Here is a 16432-nt window from a genome sequence, read left to right as displayed (position 1 = left end):
ATCTTGGTGTTAGTCCTTGTCTAAAACTGTTACAAGATTGAAACTGGGATCACAGAAATCAAGACACGACTTGCGATCCTGACCAAATGACAAAGACCTTGACAATATTCCTTCCAATAAAAGGCAGAGACTTTTCTCTTTCACATTGTTTGCAAGTTGACATCATCCCCTAGAGTACTGCCACCCTCCTCACTGTGGCCTTTGCCAATTTGCTCTGTACAGTATCAACCAAGGATCATCAGCAACATTATGAAAAGTGAAGAACCGTTTTTGATTATGGGTATCTAAAATCCAGGCTTCCCATTTCCTCTGAGTGATGGAAAATGTGAAAAATAATTATGAACTGAGCATGAAATGTTCAGAGCATTTGGCTTTTAAAAATGAAATCACAAAAATCACTATGCTTTGCTAGAGCTCCCCAGACATAATTATGTAAAGGGAAGGATTCTTCCTGCCAATTCTTGTCTTGTCTCTGGTAAGAGGAAATGCTGTCAAAGCCCTTCTCTCTGGTCCTTTCTATTTCTAAAGGGTCTATTAACAACCAATATTCAGAGGTTAGTAATGCTTAGAGTCAGGTGGTAATTGACTCTATTCCTATATAAACTATACCTACCTCTTATGTAATCAGATCTGATCCTTGATCTGAAGCAACCACAATAAACCTAGTGAGACATTTTGTACAGGGATAATTGTCTTTAGAGTAAAGCAGTACCCATTTATAGATTATTATATACTGTAAACCAACTAATATGCTATTTATCTTAAACTATTATGTATCCGTCACATGTAGGACATCAATTCACCTGGCTCCCCTTTCCTACGCAACAACTACAACAAAAAACTGACACGAGTTCCAGTGGTTCCTAGCTTGCTTCCAAGCACTAAGATAATCAGTTTTCAGTTCAAAACTCTAATAAGGTACAAAAAATGCCATATTCTTAGTTTCCACATCCACCCTCAGATTTTTGACAACTAGGGATCGATCTCTGGAGAAGGACATCATGCTTGGTAAAGCAGAGGGTCAGCAAAAAAGAGGAAGACCCTCCATGAGATAGATTGACACGGTGGTTGCAACAACGGGCTCACGCATAAGGATTGTGAGCACGGCGCAGGACCAGGCAGTGTTTCGTTCTGTCATATATAGGGTTGCTATGAGTCGGAATCCACTTGACAGCACATAACAACAACAACAACGTCCCACTCTCTGCTCCCAAAATGGGGGTAAAATTTTAAAAGGCTGGAAGCCCTTTGGGCAGCATTACTCACACTGCCAAGCATTAGATTACAGCGCAGCTCTGCATTATTTTTCTACACTAGATATAAATGAACTAAAGATTTAGGTAATATCTCAGGGAATTTAATCGATGTTAGCCATCAACATAAGTGATTCAAGACAGTATAATTTTAGAGCTTAGTAGTAAAAGTTCTCAGCCCGGATTTTCCAGATAAATAACTCTATATTTCTTTTGTCAATGTGGACAGAGCTTTAGGGGAAATAGTGAGAAACTTTATTTATTTATTTTTATTAGCCATATCTGCCATTCAAATTGCCACTCTTAGAGCAGCATATCTATCCAAGCCAAACTAACGGACTCTAATGCAATGTTGCTATTAATTTTTCTTCTGGGCCATGAAACTAGGCTTCTTCACATCTAGCATCTTGATTAGTTTAATCAACATCACCTTAAGCCCTATTGAATTTTAACTGGCAGAAGAAGGTCCTCAATAGCACAGCCATGGATTAAAGCAATACAACTTCTTTGAAATGGAAATGTGAAGAAAAAGGACAATAGAAAAACAACCACGCAATTATTATTCAGAAGGAAGTACAGAGGGAGAAAATAGTGGCAGAGGAAATATGTAAGAACTCAGTTAGGTAATTTGACATTATGGTGTTGGCAAAGAATATTGACTATACTACGGACTGCCCAAAGAACAAACAAATCTGTCTTGAAAGAAATACAGCCAGAATGTTCATGAGAAGTGAGGATGGTGAGACTTCATCTCATGTACTTTGGACATGTTATCAGCAAGGTCTAGTCCCTGGAGAAGGACATCATCCTTAGTAAAGTAGAAGGTCAGCAAAAGAGAGGAAGACCCTCAACAAGATGGACTGACACAGTGGCTGCAGCAATGGGCTCAAGCATAACAACGATTGTGAGGACGGCTCAGGACCAGACAGTGTTTCGTTCTGTTGTACATAGGGTCGCTATGAGTCGGAAGTGACTGGACAGCACCTAACAACAACAAGGGTATCTGGAAAGCACCACAGGAAAGCAATTATGTGTGCCTAATATATGAAGTAACAGATATTGGACCAGCTATAATTCTGAGACCTTGTCAAAAGAAAGCAGACTTTTCAGGCATCAGTTAAAGATACATTCAAAATATTTTTAGTGTAAGAAAAAAATTCAGCATCACATTGGTCTTTTGATGGCTACACACAGGTCACAGTAACCATCAAGTGACTATCTATCCTGTTTTGTCTGGGACAGTCCTGGCTATGTCTGCTGTCCTGAATAATAATTAATAGTGTCATCTTTCACTCTCAAAAATATTCCAGTTTGAACAACAAATTATATGATCACCCTAACTTTTGTTGTTATTGTTGTTGTTAGCTGCTGTTGAGTCCGCCCCCAACTCATGGAGACCCCATGTAGAGCAGAACAAAATGCTGGCCAGTCCTGTACTATTCCCATGGTCAGTTGTGGATCAGAACGTTGTGATCCATAGAGTTTTCATGGGTTGATTTTTGGAAGTAGATCACGAGGCCTTTCTTCCTAGTCTGTCTTAGTCTGGAAGCTTCACTGAAACCTGCTCAGCATCATAGCTCTAACTTTTAGTGTATTGCTATTTAATGGGAAAGAATAATGCCACCATAAATGCATGTATAATCTTAAAGAAAATCATCTCATCTACTTCCCTCATGCTTATATTCCTCAGTCTTGGTGAAGATAATCAGTAACTGTACTGTTTCTCAGTAACCTTCCACTTAACACCGCTACTGTAGCTAAGATAGTCTCTCTTTCTCCCTCCCTCTCTCTCTCGCTCTCAGACACACACACACACACACACACACACCCCTTTTTAGCGGCTGCCTTTACACACTTGCCCAAACCATCAGTAAAACAAGAATTGGCTCTTCTTTGCCAATCCCTGCATCATTTCACCTAATCCCTAAATCAAGACTCATTTGCTCACTTTCTCTTACTGACCCCACTTCATTCTATCTCACTGGAGGCAGATCCTATTTAATGCTTATTATATTGATTTGCTCAGTAATATTCATAATTTGGATTGAATCTAGATAAATATTAACAAAATCACTAACAATACACTGCCCAAGCTCTGGTGTGCTTGAGATATTTGAGCTAGCCAGTAGTTCCAGCACACTTTGGCTACAGAGACTTGGAGAATACTTGCATCTGGGGGGCTCACAATAACCCACCCCTCTGCATGAAGGACACTGTGCCAGATACCATTAAGCTACAAAGAAAACTCCTTGGCCTCATTTTTCTCATCCATTGTTAACTTCTTTTATTTTGCTGTAAACTCTTTGTAAGCCTTCTTGAATTTCACTGGCACAAGGTGGGAAGCACATGAATAATCAAAGATGGTCCTTGCCTGCATAGATCTGGAAATTTAGAAGAATAAGCGAAACAGGAGTCATTCAGCTGTAATATAAAAATATGATATAATGAGGATCAAGAGTAAGTGCACACGGCTGTTAAGGTTCAAGCGAAGGAAGAATTCACTTCCACTGGGACGCAACAGGGGAAATATTAAAACAAAAGGATTGGCAGTGGATAGGATTGAAACTGGATCTTGAGTTATATAATGAGGTTACGTAATGTTGGAGATGTTGAGGAGGAAGGAGGGACAGTCCAGGTGGGAACAGCATTAAGTAAAGGTATAGTAGCTGGAAAGTACAGAGCATAATTAGAATAAAATAGTAATCGAAACAAGCATAATGAGTCTTTGAAGATAAGACGTGCAAACCCCGTCTAAAAAATGGTAGCTTTCTTATGTGCCTACTGAGGAAAGGAAAGTGTATACGCTCATGGTGTTTGTGTGTGTTTAAGTGTAGCTGTAATTTCACTGAAAATACACATGATTACTAAAAGCTCATTAACAAATGCAGAGATTGAACAAATAGTCCTCTACAGCACACATTCACACAATGGCTTTCTGCTCAGACAAAATGAAGACCAGCCAGGAGCTCCAAAGAGACCTACGCTCTATGGAAGCTTCAAATTCCGTATGAGAGAATCGGGAGACGGAAGAGCTCAGATCCAGACTCTGGTAGAATTCTGTCAGTTCGTGTTAGGCAGTTCTGATCTAAGGATCACCTCCTAGCTCAGATCAGACCACATTTGTGGATCAAACGCTCAAGGGAAGGGAAGTCTGGGAGAAGCAATTACCACATTGCCACCGACACACCATAGTGTCTGCTGGATTCAGTGACAGAGTGTCACTTATCCCCAGTGTAAGTCTCCATCAGTGTGATTGATGCCCAGACTATTCATCTCCCCCCTCCTCTGGGAAGGAAAGGAGACTAAAGTGCAATATTATAGAAGAAGAGTGGTTTTACACACATCATCTTCATTTTCAGTGATGGAGAAAGAAGAAGAAGAACAAGAATTCTAAGTAGCAGCGAAAGGTTCAAGGTTAATTTGATTGGCAATATATGAAATGCCACTTACCTCAGGCCATTTCAAATTACTCCTGATTCTCTGCACAGTGAATGAAATGATTCTTTCCAAAGACAGAGGCATCAACTGATAATGAATGCTATTACATATTCATATACCACTTTACATTCTGCAGCGTACTTGGCAGGAATTCTTACAAGTCTCTTCACAGATGCCCTGTCAGAGAGGTAAGGCCAGAGCTGAGTGAGATCTCACAGGCACTTTGCAGTAGACTGAGGAGCAGAGACAGACAGTATGCTGGAGTTGCCTGGAAGAGATCCATATTGCATGCAGGTGAGTGTCTCCAGAGCCTACCACCCTCAGCAGATGCTGGGGGATGCACCTTCCTAAGACATGGCACTTTACACGTTCTTTAAGGACACACAAGGAGTACTACTCAATACTGGGACGAGATTGAAAAAAAAAGCATTCTGTGCCTTAAAAAACAATATGGCTTCCCTATAGCCACAGAGGTAACCTCTATGGTCACTAAGACAGTACATGCATGTTGGGTTTACCTGTACCTTTTCTGTAAGTTGTACCAAAATATCCACATAAGTTCTTTCATTTGTACTAGTCCTTCAAATAAAGTAATTTGGTAGCCCTCACCCCCTGAAAAAAAAGAGAAAACAAAACAACATGAGATGATTCTCTTTCTAGGTTAAGGATGATATTTTCATCCTAGAGAAACTCAGGACAAGAGCTTAAAAGGAGGGGAGGGGGGACCAAAAAAACAGGGAAAGTCGTGTCACAAGCTTCCAGCAAAGTCAAAACTACTATACAGTTGAGTTTCTGTGATACAACTAACACACATTCCTCTGGACCATGATCCCAATGAAATCAGAGTTAAATCAATTCAACCCACATTCCTTTGCTGTCTGTATGCATAAGGCTCAATGGTGGAGAGCTTCATCCCCATGCAAGCCAGTTCATTTCACACAAGGAGAGATATGGCCAGTGTCAAAGTTCCCAGATACAGCCCAAGGAAAGCTGAGAAGAAAAAGCAGATGGCTCAGGGCACACCCATACTGCCTTGGGAAAGAAGCATAAAGCATGAGGATTACTTATGGGGAATCATTAGCCTCACATTTTTAAACCATGATCTCTCTCTCGCTTTCTCTCTCTCTCCTCAGTTATTTAGTGACATGGGCAACTGCTGAATTGCTATTCATGATTAACTCCCTCTTCTCTCAAGGTCAGTGATTGCCGTTAGCGTGATGACAGTGCTCAAGGTAACACAATTCAGATAAACCTTGAAACGTGGACCTATCATAAGTTCAGTGTAATTAAAAGGTGTGCCTATGCCCGAGCCAACTGTTTGAGACACGTTTTCTAGAAACCCAATGTCTTTGAACTTACCCAGGACATCTGTTCGTAGGTTTTCTTCACAGGGCCATAGTTCAGAGCAATTTTTGAAAAACACTAAAACTCTGCCAAAAACTCATGACAACAAGTAAGCTTGAGCTGATTTTTTAAAGTTAGCTTTAAATACTAATTTCTGATTTAAAATCAGAGAAAAGGGAGCTTTGTATTTATATGTTGCTGGAGGATATAAGGAGCCCTAGTGGTGCAGTGGTTAAGAGCTATGGCTGCTAACCAAAAGGTTGGCAGTTCGAATCCACCAGCCGCTCCTTGGAAACCCTATGGGGTAATTCTACTGTGTCCTATAGGGTTTCTGTGAGTTGGAATCAACTCGACGGGAATGGGTTTGGTTTGATTGGGAGGATATAAGATGAATTCAAATACTTTCATAGTAAACCAGTGGCTCATTCGCGGAGTCTGTGCTTTGACATGCAGTGGTACTTCTGGAAGAACTGTTCCTTATAGTTACTCTGACCACAACTGTCTTCAGTAAGACTGAATTTTATTACAAATGGGATTAGTGCTCCCTGATATACAATGGAAAGAGGAAACATAAGAGAAAGAGAAAATCCAACTGAAATTACTCTAGAACTAGAAACTATTCTTGCCTCTCTACCTCTAAACATCACTCCAGGGTACAGGATACATCTTGGTTATTTACGTCTCACAGGGCATTCAAAGGCATTGTTTAAGGAACAGATGCAAGATTCTTACTCCAACAGAACAGTTGATTTATCCAAGTTAAGCAATAAATCGGACTGAAATGGTTGAACTTGAGCAAGGAGACATGCTTAAGAATCAGGAATGTGTCGGGGTAAATGAAATTCATTTTGGAAAACACTTATCTAGGAATTTGTACTTTAAAAAATATAGAAATACCTAAAATAACCGTGTAACCCAGAATGGTAAGACCAAAAAATGACAGACCAAATGGACTTACGTTCTGCGAGAAAACCTTGCTCAGGTTGTGACTATGGTGGTCTGCTTGTAGGTCCACCAGGAGTCTGGGGGCAGTGAGGGAAGCAGAGTGACAGTTATCAAATTATTCTGTAATTGCCAATGCACAAGCTCAATTGCAACAATATCGTTATCTTTCTGGCTATTCTCCAAACTTGAAAATACTGTTACTCGTTTATAAGATGAAGATTATAATACCTGTATCCTAGGGTTGTTGTAGGGATTTAATGAATGTAAAGCTTAGCAAAGTGCCCAACATACAGTAACCACTCAACAAAAGGATGCTGTGGTAGTATTGCCACACTTCTCATTTTCATTCTTTAGTATTTAGCCATAAGTTGATTTTCTTAGTAAATGTCTATATAGGACCATAATCCTTTCCTTTCAATCATTTAAAGAGTATTTGTAGAGTTCATACTACATTCCAGGCACTGTGCTAGCTAGGCTGAGGGATTTAAATCCTAGATGGTCTGTGTAGGCAGATGAAAGGTTAATGTGGCTGATGGGTTCAAGACTAAAGACTGGCCTAAGCAGTGTCAACTTGCAACTTCAGAGGTCTTGCCTGCCCAACTTCTAGACAAAAAATGAATCACTTGGCAAAGAGGAAATAAACCAAACCTTCATTTCAGCAAACCTAAGGCCTCTCTCAAAAGGACCCAGGTGTACCTGGGGTCGCATGAGTTAGAATCTACTCCATGGCGACTGAAAACAACAGCAGAACTCCAAATGAATATAATTGCAGCAGGAATAAAACCCAAACCAAACCCGTTGCTGTTGAGTCAATTCTGATTCACAGCAACCCTATAGGACAGAGTAGAACTCCCCCATAGAGCTTCCAAGGAGCACCTGGTGGATTTGAACTGCCGACCTTTTGGTTATCAGCTGTGACACTTAACCACTAAGCCACCAGGGTTTCCAACAGGACTATAAGCAGTCAAACTTGGAGAATTCATACGCATCTGAGGTCAGGTAAATAAAAAGATAAACACATAATAAAAAAGAGAGCATCAGGCAACACTAAACCACTAGGACTGATAGTCAGTCTGTCTCCAAGGATCTCAAAAGATGAAAACAACAGCTTCCAGCCCAGAGCTGGGTTTAATCACATTCACCCACACCACATCCCTTTTTCATACCAATTCTAACTCCCCACACACACACCATTGCACATTTGGCTCAAGTCAAGTGCATATATATACCCATGCAGCCTTACTAAGGCCTTCGAGGATATGTGGATTTTCAAATGACATATAAACATTAGTATTAGCTTTAGTTAACACATTAAGCCTTAAGAAAAATAAATGCATGACTAGCTTTTGCGACCGTAAACATCAACATTTTTCTACCTTTAAAACATTCTTTCTGATGTAATCCCTAAGACAATCCAGTTTTATTCACAATGAAAAATTGCTATGTGCGATACCATGTTCTCCTTATAGTTATTCATGACACTTTAGGACAAATTGTGCTGTCTGGATAACTGCACCAGCCTAACCACCTCTCACTTATAAATTTTGAACACTGGGGCAAATTTTAAATCCACTGAACTATTAATGACTAACCACAGCCTTGCACTAAAAAAATAACATTACAACTATCGGTCTCTACTCGTATGGAGCAAAAGAGAATGAAGGACATCAAAGGCTCAAAGAATAAACTAATTCATAGAACTAATAGCCCACACGAGCCACAGCCTCTTCTAACCTGAGGCCAGAAAAACTAGATGGTGCCCAGCTACCACTACCAACTGATGGTTCTGACCAGGGACACAATAGAAGGTCCCAGAGAGAATGGAAGAAACATGTAGGACAAAACTCAAATTCCTAAGAAAGGCCAGGCCTACTGGGCCAACAGAGACTAGAGGAACCCCTTAGACTGTCACCCTAAGATAACCTTTGAACATGGAGTCAAAGCTATTTCTGTAGGTCATCTTTCAGCCAAATAATAGATTGGCTTACAAAACAAACAGTATCACCCAGGAGTAATGTGCTCCCTTAAATAATGAACCATATGTGACCAAACATTTACTCAGAAGCAAAGGTGAGGAGGCAAGGAGGAAAAGGGAAGCTAGATCAACGGAAACAGAACAAACAAAATGGCAATAATGGGAATGCTGACACATTATAAAAATTTAAACAATGGCATGGAACAATTTGTATAAAAGTTGTTAAAAAAAACCCATTACCATCTAGTCGATTCTGACTCATAGCGACCCTATAGGACAGAATAGAACTGCCCCATTGGGTTTCCAAGGAGTGGCTGCTGGATTCAAACTGCTGACCTTTTGGTTACCAGCCAAGCTCTTAACCACTGCACCACAAGTGCTCCAAAAATTGTTAAAAGGAAACCTAATTTGCTGTGTAAACTTTCGCCTAAAACAAAATAAAATATTATTAAAAAAAAAAAAAATACTGTGCTGGGCTAGTAACTGAAAGGTTGGCAGTTCTAGTGCACCCAGAGGTGCCTCAGAAAAAAAACCTGGTGATCTACATCTGAAAGATCAGCCACTGAAAACTCTATGGAGCATAGTTCTACTCTGACACACACGAGGTCACCATGAGCTGGAATCAACTCACAGGCAACTGGTTCACTTTCTCTTTACATCTTTGTTTGAATTATTATTTAAACGCGTATCATACATTTTTAAATTGCATCCTTCATCTGCATTATTTTTAACTTTTCCAATTAGATCCAGCTTTAGTAAATACTAAAAAAGAAATTAAAAAAGTAGAGCTATGTATGAAATGGAAAGTTACCAATCACGTGGATGAAGGATGAAATTCAGTTGTGAATTCTACGACTTTTATAAGTGCCAAGCAAAATGCTCCACACTTTACATGTATTATCTCATTTAATTTTTAGGACAATCATTCTTACCCCCATTTTATAGATCAGAAAGTGAGGCTGGAAGACACTAAGAAATTTGACAATGGTCACATCGCTAAGAAGAAGAGACAAAATTCAAAAGCTCACCTGTCTAACTCTAGAACCTAGACTCCTAAGAGTTACATCATGCACAGAAAGTTTTATGTGGTCTTTTATGCATGTGCTTTTGTTCAAAATATGTTTAGATGTTCAAACAGTCAAATTAAATCCACACATAATGGAATAAAGGCTTTGGCACTTTTAAACCTCTTTAAACTTTTTTTTCTTCCAATGTACCCCTTTGCTATTACCTGGTTTCCATTCAGTCACAGTCAGAGTGCAATAAAAAGGGTAATAACACCAATGATAGTGAAGTAACACATGTAGCCATAGCAAAAAAACCACAGGAAAACAGAACAACATGAAACCAAAGTCTAAAGGGCTTCCCTTCGTGGTGGCTACTGCCTGCCCAGCACCCTGGCTTCACAGCAATCAACCACACACCGAATTACTTTGTGTTTCTGACCGCAATGAAAATTTCCATCTCTAGGATGTTATTCTGGGCCTCGTAGAACAATCCGTGTGAGGTCGTATTTGCATAAGTCAAGTGTTCCACAGTCTGTACAGCGTCTTTACCTAAGGCAGGATTAAGTAGCCATTGTGGACCGTAATTAACCCTCCAGATTGCCCTAAATAGCAGCCAGCATTCATTTAGAGAAAAGTGGCTGGAATATGGAACAGCATGGCTGGGAACTTCAGCAACCGCTCCAATGCTCAAAAGCCTCCAGAACTTAGAAATTGTTCAAGAAAGAAATACCCTGCTACTTACCAATGTCCTTTTATATAATAAGTTAACAAAAACAGTAACAAAGAAAGAAAGAAAGAAAAAGCCAGTGTGTGTGTTGGTGACGATAAGGTGACTTCAATGGATCTTGACATGGTGATACCACCAGACACCTCTCGTCATCAGTGCAACCCAGAAGACAGCGTTTACTCTAGAGATTTCCAAACTGGATTTCCAGGAGCCCTGGTTTCCTGTCTCAGATTTGCTTTAGTAATGAAAGAGAGAGGCCCAGTTAGTGGGGCTCCAGGCCTTCAATCATTCCTTTAGCCAGCGTATCTTCACTTTTATCTGCTAGACATGCTGGAGTTTTATGCATGATTTGATTGGAAAGAGTATCTGATGCTGAAAATGGAGTTTGCAAATCTCTAATTCAGGACAACCAGCATCTTTTACCTACAGGATGGGAAGGATGCAAGATTCAGTATGAGTCAAGTCTGGAAAGTTGCAAAACCTAGACCAGAAGCCAAGTATTTGCATTCCTGGTCTAGTGCACAACCACTACCCCTTGACTTTTTGTTTGCTACTTCCGCTTCTTTCTGCTCCCACCTATATACTGGATTGAACAGTGTCTCTTGAAAATCCATGTCCACCAAGAACCTGTGAATGGGATCTCATCTGTAAATGGAATCTTAATTGCAGGTGTCATCAAGTTAAGAGAAGATCGTACTGGATTAGGGTGGGCCCTAAATCCAATATGACTGATGTCCTTCTAAGGGGGGAGTTTTGGACATACAGACACGCAGACCAAAGATAGCCATGTGAGGACAGAGACAGGAGTTGGAGTAACACAGCTGCAAGCCAAGGAAGGCCAAGGTTTACCAGCAACCACCAGAAGCTAGGAAGAAGCAAGGAAGGATTTTCTCCTACAGCCTTCAGAGAGAATGGCCCTGCTGACACCTTGATTTTGGACTTCTAACTTCCAAAACTGGGAGACAATACATTTCTGTGGTTTTAAGCCACCCAGTTTGTGGTAATTTGTTATGGCAGCTCTAGGAAACTATAACACCCTGGGATGCCCTTTTTTTTTTCTTTCCAATTTTGGTAAATGTGTAAATGTATGAGTTACAAAGATCGTTCCTCCATCAAACCTTTAAAAAGTGGGCAGACCTATGAACCATCTAAAGCCCATGGTTTTTGGAGCGGGGTGCCTCTGGTGAGCTGCACCTGCTTCCAGATCCTGTACGGGCAAGGTCAGAGCACGTGCATATAAATCTGTCTAGTCTAACTCTTCCTGCAATTACACTGTAGTGTGCACCAGGCTTTGCCAAGCGCATGTACATCTCTCTTCTCAATGTAAAATCAGCCTTTTTGCAGAGAGGCGGGAAATTATTTATCCTGCTGGGAATGAGGAAAGGTTTATAGTTAGATACAGATTTACGGATCACCCAGTTCAATGCTCTCAGTCTACAGGTGAGAGAACTGAGACCCAGAAATGTTCAGTGATGTCATCAGGTCATTAGCATCTAAGCCAAGACTGAAGATCAGATCTCCTGATTCCTGAACCATCTCCCTTCCCACTACCTGCTCCAGTTGTGTCAAGTCAAACTTGAGGGCTTCAATGATCCTTGACTTTCTTTCAGATTTTGATGGCCCCACTCATAGCTGAACACATTACCTGGCATACGGATATTTGGCGTCAATATTGCTCCATTCTCTGAATACCTAGATTAGGGACCTTTGCTATTCATTCTCATAAATCCTCATGATTTTCCTTCATAGTACTTATCACAATTTTACTTATATTATTATTCATGTATTTATTTATTTAATGTCTTTCTCTTCCATGAAAATATATGTTCTAGGAGGGCAGCAACTAGTTCTGTCTTGTTCAACACTATTGTTTCCAGGCCCTAGCACAATGATGGGAACACAGCAAAAGTTGAATGAATGAGCAAATGAGTGAATTAATGAATCAATCTCACAATACCCAGAAAATATTTCTATTACTCTGTTTATTACTAGTATCTAAACCATATATTCACATTTCTGTCTTCCTTACTAAACTAGGAACTTCTTAATGGTAGTGTCTGTGTCTTAGTGTATTGGTAATGCCTATGGTAACTTAGGAGTCCTGATGGTACAGTGGTTAAGAGCTACTGCATGCTACGGCTGCTAACCAAAAGGTTGACAGTTCGAATCCACCAGCCGCTCCTTGGAAACCCTATGAGGCAGTTCTACTCTGTCCTATAGGGTTGCTATGAGTCGGAATTGACTCTGTAGCAATGGGTTTGGTTTTTTGGGAATAGTAACTTATGCCTAATGCATAGAATAAATATTTGTCAGGTAAATATAAATCTATTTATTGATAAGTAAAATCTAACTATCTTGGACATATGAATGGTGCTCAAACACTCTTACTGATTGATTAACTGAGTCATTCATTCACTGATATAGGTCACAGTCTCCATAAAAAATCAAAAATTTCAAGGAAATACTTCTGGGTAGCCGCCCACTGTCACAAAAACCTAGCATTTTTGTAAGAACTCGAAAATGTCTACTTGAAATATAAGTCTTCTAAATTTTATTCTTCTGTCCTGTCTTTTATTCTCTACTAGTCGTATCACAAATTTACCCACCTTATAGAATAAGTTTTTGCTTTGTTCAGGACACAGTGCAAAGGTAAATTCTGGAGCAGGTTACAGCAGGCTTCTTCTATACACGTCACTTCAAGTTCATTGATTCCTAACTTCAGAAACCAAAATGGGGCTAAAGTTCAAGGTAACCACTTATGATTGTGAACATCTCAGCATGTAATAAAATAGTCATAGAGCTACTGTTTATTGGATTTGAGAAGGTCATGCAGAGTATGGCTCAAGGCTAAGGGCCTAAGTGTACCGTGGGCAATGCCTTGGATTTATCTGTACCTTTTAAAAACATCTTTGCAAAGCACATGACAGCTGTTAAAAAGAACCCACACTCACACACACACTCGAGTACATCCTTTCAACTAACGTTTTGGCTTTACTTTTGAAATTCTACAAGGTCTAGTCTACAAAATGGAAACAGAACAGCGACAGTTTCTCAACAGCTATTGAGGAATGAAAAGGAAACGAGCTTATCTTTGATCTTTCAACCATATTCCAGGTAGAATGAAGAAAACATGCTCTAGTTGACAACTGATGTGAATGTGTACGTATAAAATTCGTATATATTCAGTCTGCTGTTATTCATTTGTTCAGAGGAAAGAAGAAGTGGATAAATAATTGAAATCTGTTGTTAATATCAAACATTCCAAGTAACAATTTTACTCTCTTCCTTCACCATGAACCTTGCTAAGGTGATATTTAAGCGGCTTCCTCCCCCTGTTACCGCCCATCTATTGGTAAAGGAAGTAAAACATTATGAACTCACCATGAGGCAGGCACCATGACATGATACAGTAAAAATAAAATAAGGATCCAAATAATACATGAACTGTACTCAGACTCGGGATCATAAAAGGGTAACCATGTTGTAATCCAGCATGTGTGGTTAGGAGCTTATGAGCGCCTACGTGAAGATTACAATATCCAGCATGTTCAAGATTCCGTATATTTTGGGTCCTGGCATAAGCCTAAGTAGGTAGTCACACATATCTGGGTACACCCAGTGAATTGGTAGGGTGAGCCCACCAGAAGCATGTTTGGAAGAGGACTCATCAAAGGGAAGAGGACACAGGCAGCGTGAGCATGACCCAGAGGATTCTGAGCATGACAAGTTCTCTTATTTGGATTTGTCCCCCAATTTAGCCACACTAAACACTTGACTGAGCCCCGTTGAAAGAGAAAGAAAGTGTGTGTGTTTGTGTGTGTGTGTGTGTTGTCATGGAGGAAGAACTGAAAACCTGTTTCACTAAAACCACACTCGGATTAGGAAAACATCCCTCTCACCCTACCAAAAATAATATCAGTAACAGAAGTAATAATAATAATAGTGGGAGGAATAAACCAAAAAAAACCATCCTTGTCGAGTCGATTCCAACTCATAGCGACCCTATAGGACAGATTAGAACCGCCCATTGGGTTTCCAAGGAGAGACTGGTGGATTCGAACTGCCAACCTTCTGGTTAGCAGCTGAGCTCTTAACCACTGTGACCTCAGTGCTCCCAGGTGGGGGGATAATCAAGGTAGAAATGAGGGAGCAGCACTCTCTACTTCACAATAAAATGCAATGCAGCTTCTGTCCCATAGGGGGCTCCAGTGCTTCCCATGCTGTAAGAGATGATGATGATCTATAAACACAGCAAAACCCAGAGGGTGCCATGCTAAGGATAAGGGGTCATGTTAGCATCTGGCATTAATAGACAGGCCTGAATGCACATCTGGGGAATTTCCAAAATATGTGAAGTCCTGTATGAGTATCTAGGGTTATTACTATTAAAGTGCCTCCATTTGTGCCCACAGCCCAGGAAGGCCTGAGGAATCTATATCCTCTAATTATGTATAATATATATATGTATACATACCCAGCCAAACTAACCCACTGCTGTCGAGTCAATTCCAACTCATGTGATCCCATGTGTTACAGAGTAGAACTGCTCCGTAGGGTTTTCTTGGCTGTAATCTTTATGGAAGCAGATCACCAGGTCTTTACTCCACAGCATCACTGGGTACATTTGAACCACCAACCTTTTGGTGAGTAGTAGAATGCAAACTACTTGTGCTACCCAGGGATATATATATATGTGTGTGCATATATATGCCTTTATAATACATAAGAAAAATTAAAATGATCAGTCAATACATGTGAATTAGGATTAATAATCCACATGATCAAGTTTGCACTGCATTTTAACAAAATGTATTGACTGTCTACTACATACGGGACACTGTGTTAAGTGTTGTATGATGTTAAAAACATTTTTAAAACATGGTTCTTTTATATATTGAAGATGATACATTACTGAACATGTATTTGCATGTATTCATATATAAGACCCTTACCCCCTCCCCCCATTAACTTCTACTTAGATTTGGATTTCTGGCAACTGTAGACATTCAAGTCACTGCCATCAACCACATAAGTCAGTTTAAAAGGCCCAGAGTTGCAAAGAAAATCATTGTCAACAAGTCTAGACTTTGCTCTGAAGAAAAAGGAAGGGAGTCACCATCAAGTCAGAGGCCACAGGCTCAGTATGATGCACAAATTTAAGCTATTGATTTGAAGTTTAATTACCTGTGTGCCCCGGGTAACCAACAGCATAAAGAAGTGAAAACTGACAGCAAGGGACAAGACCACAGAAAAAAAACACTCTAACCATCCTGTGTGTTTGATTGAAGTGAACGAGCTTAGGCATTCCCATGACCCCTGAGGGCAGGTGGGGATCAAAACATGTCAGAGCAACGTCTGAAGTTCAGTTAATGTTTCTGTGTCGTACAAAGGAGGTAAGTAGTGTTCCATTTCTTCTGGTAACCGAGGCAACATAAGGATACAATACATTTAAGAGTCTCATAATTTAAAAAAAAAAAAATGTGTTCGACTAATCATTTAAAGGCTAAAACCCAGGAATTTCTTTCACAAAACTATAGTAACAGGCATAGAAATTGAGACCTGGAATGGCTGGGCAGCATTAAAGAGCAAGTGAGAAGCAAAATCTAAAGGAGAATCCAAATGCCAACACCTGACTGGGAACATAAAGAAAAGGGATGATGAGTTTGCCACCTGATGGCACGTAAACAAATATTTTAACCTCCAGTCTCACATTCTGCAGGTAAAATAATTGAGATCTAGAGAG

This window comes from Trichechus manatus, unplaced genomic scaffold (genome assembly GCF_000243295.1).
Source record: "Trichechus manatus latirostris isolate Lorelei unplaced genomic scaffold, TriManLat1.0 scaffold00118, whole genome shotgun sequence".
Lineage (NCBI taxonomy): Eukaryota > Metazoa > Chordata > Mammalia > Sirenia > Trichechidae > Trichechus > Trichechus manatus.
Note: the sequence above shows the minus strand (reverse complement) of the source record.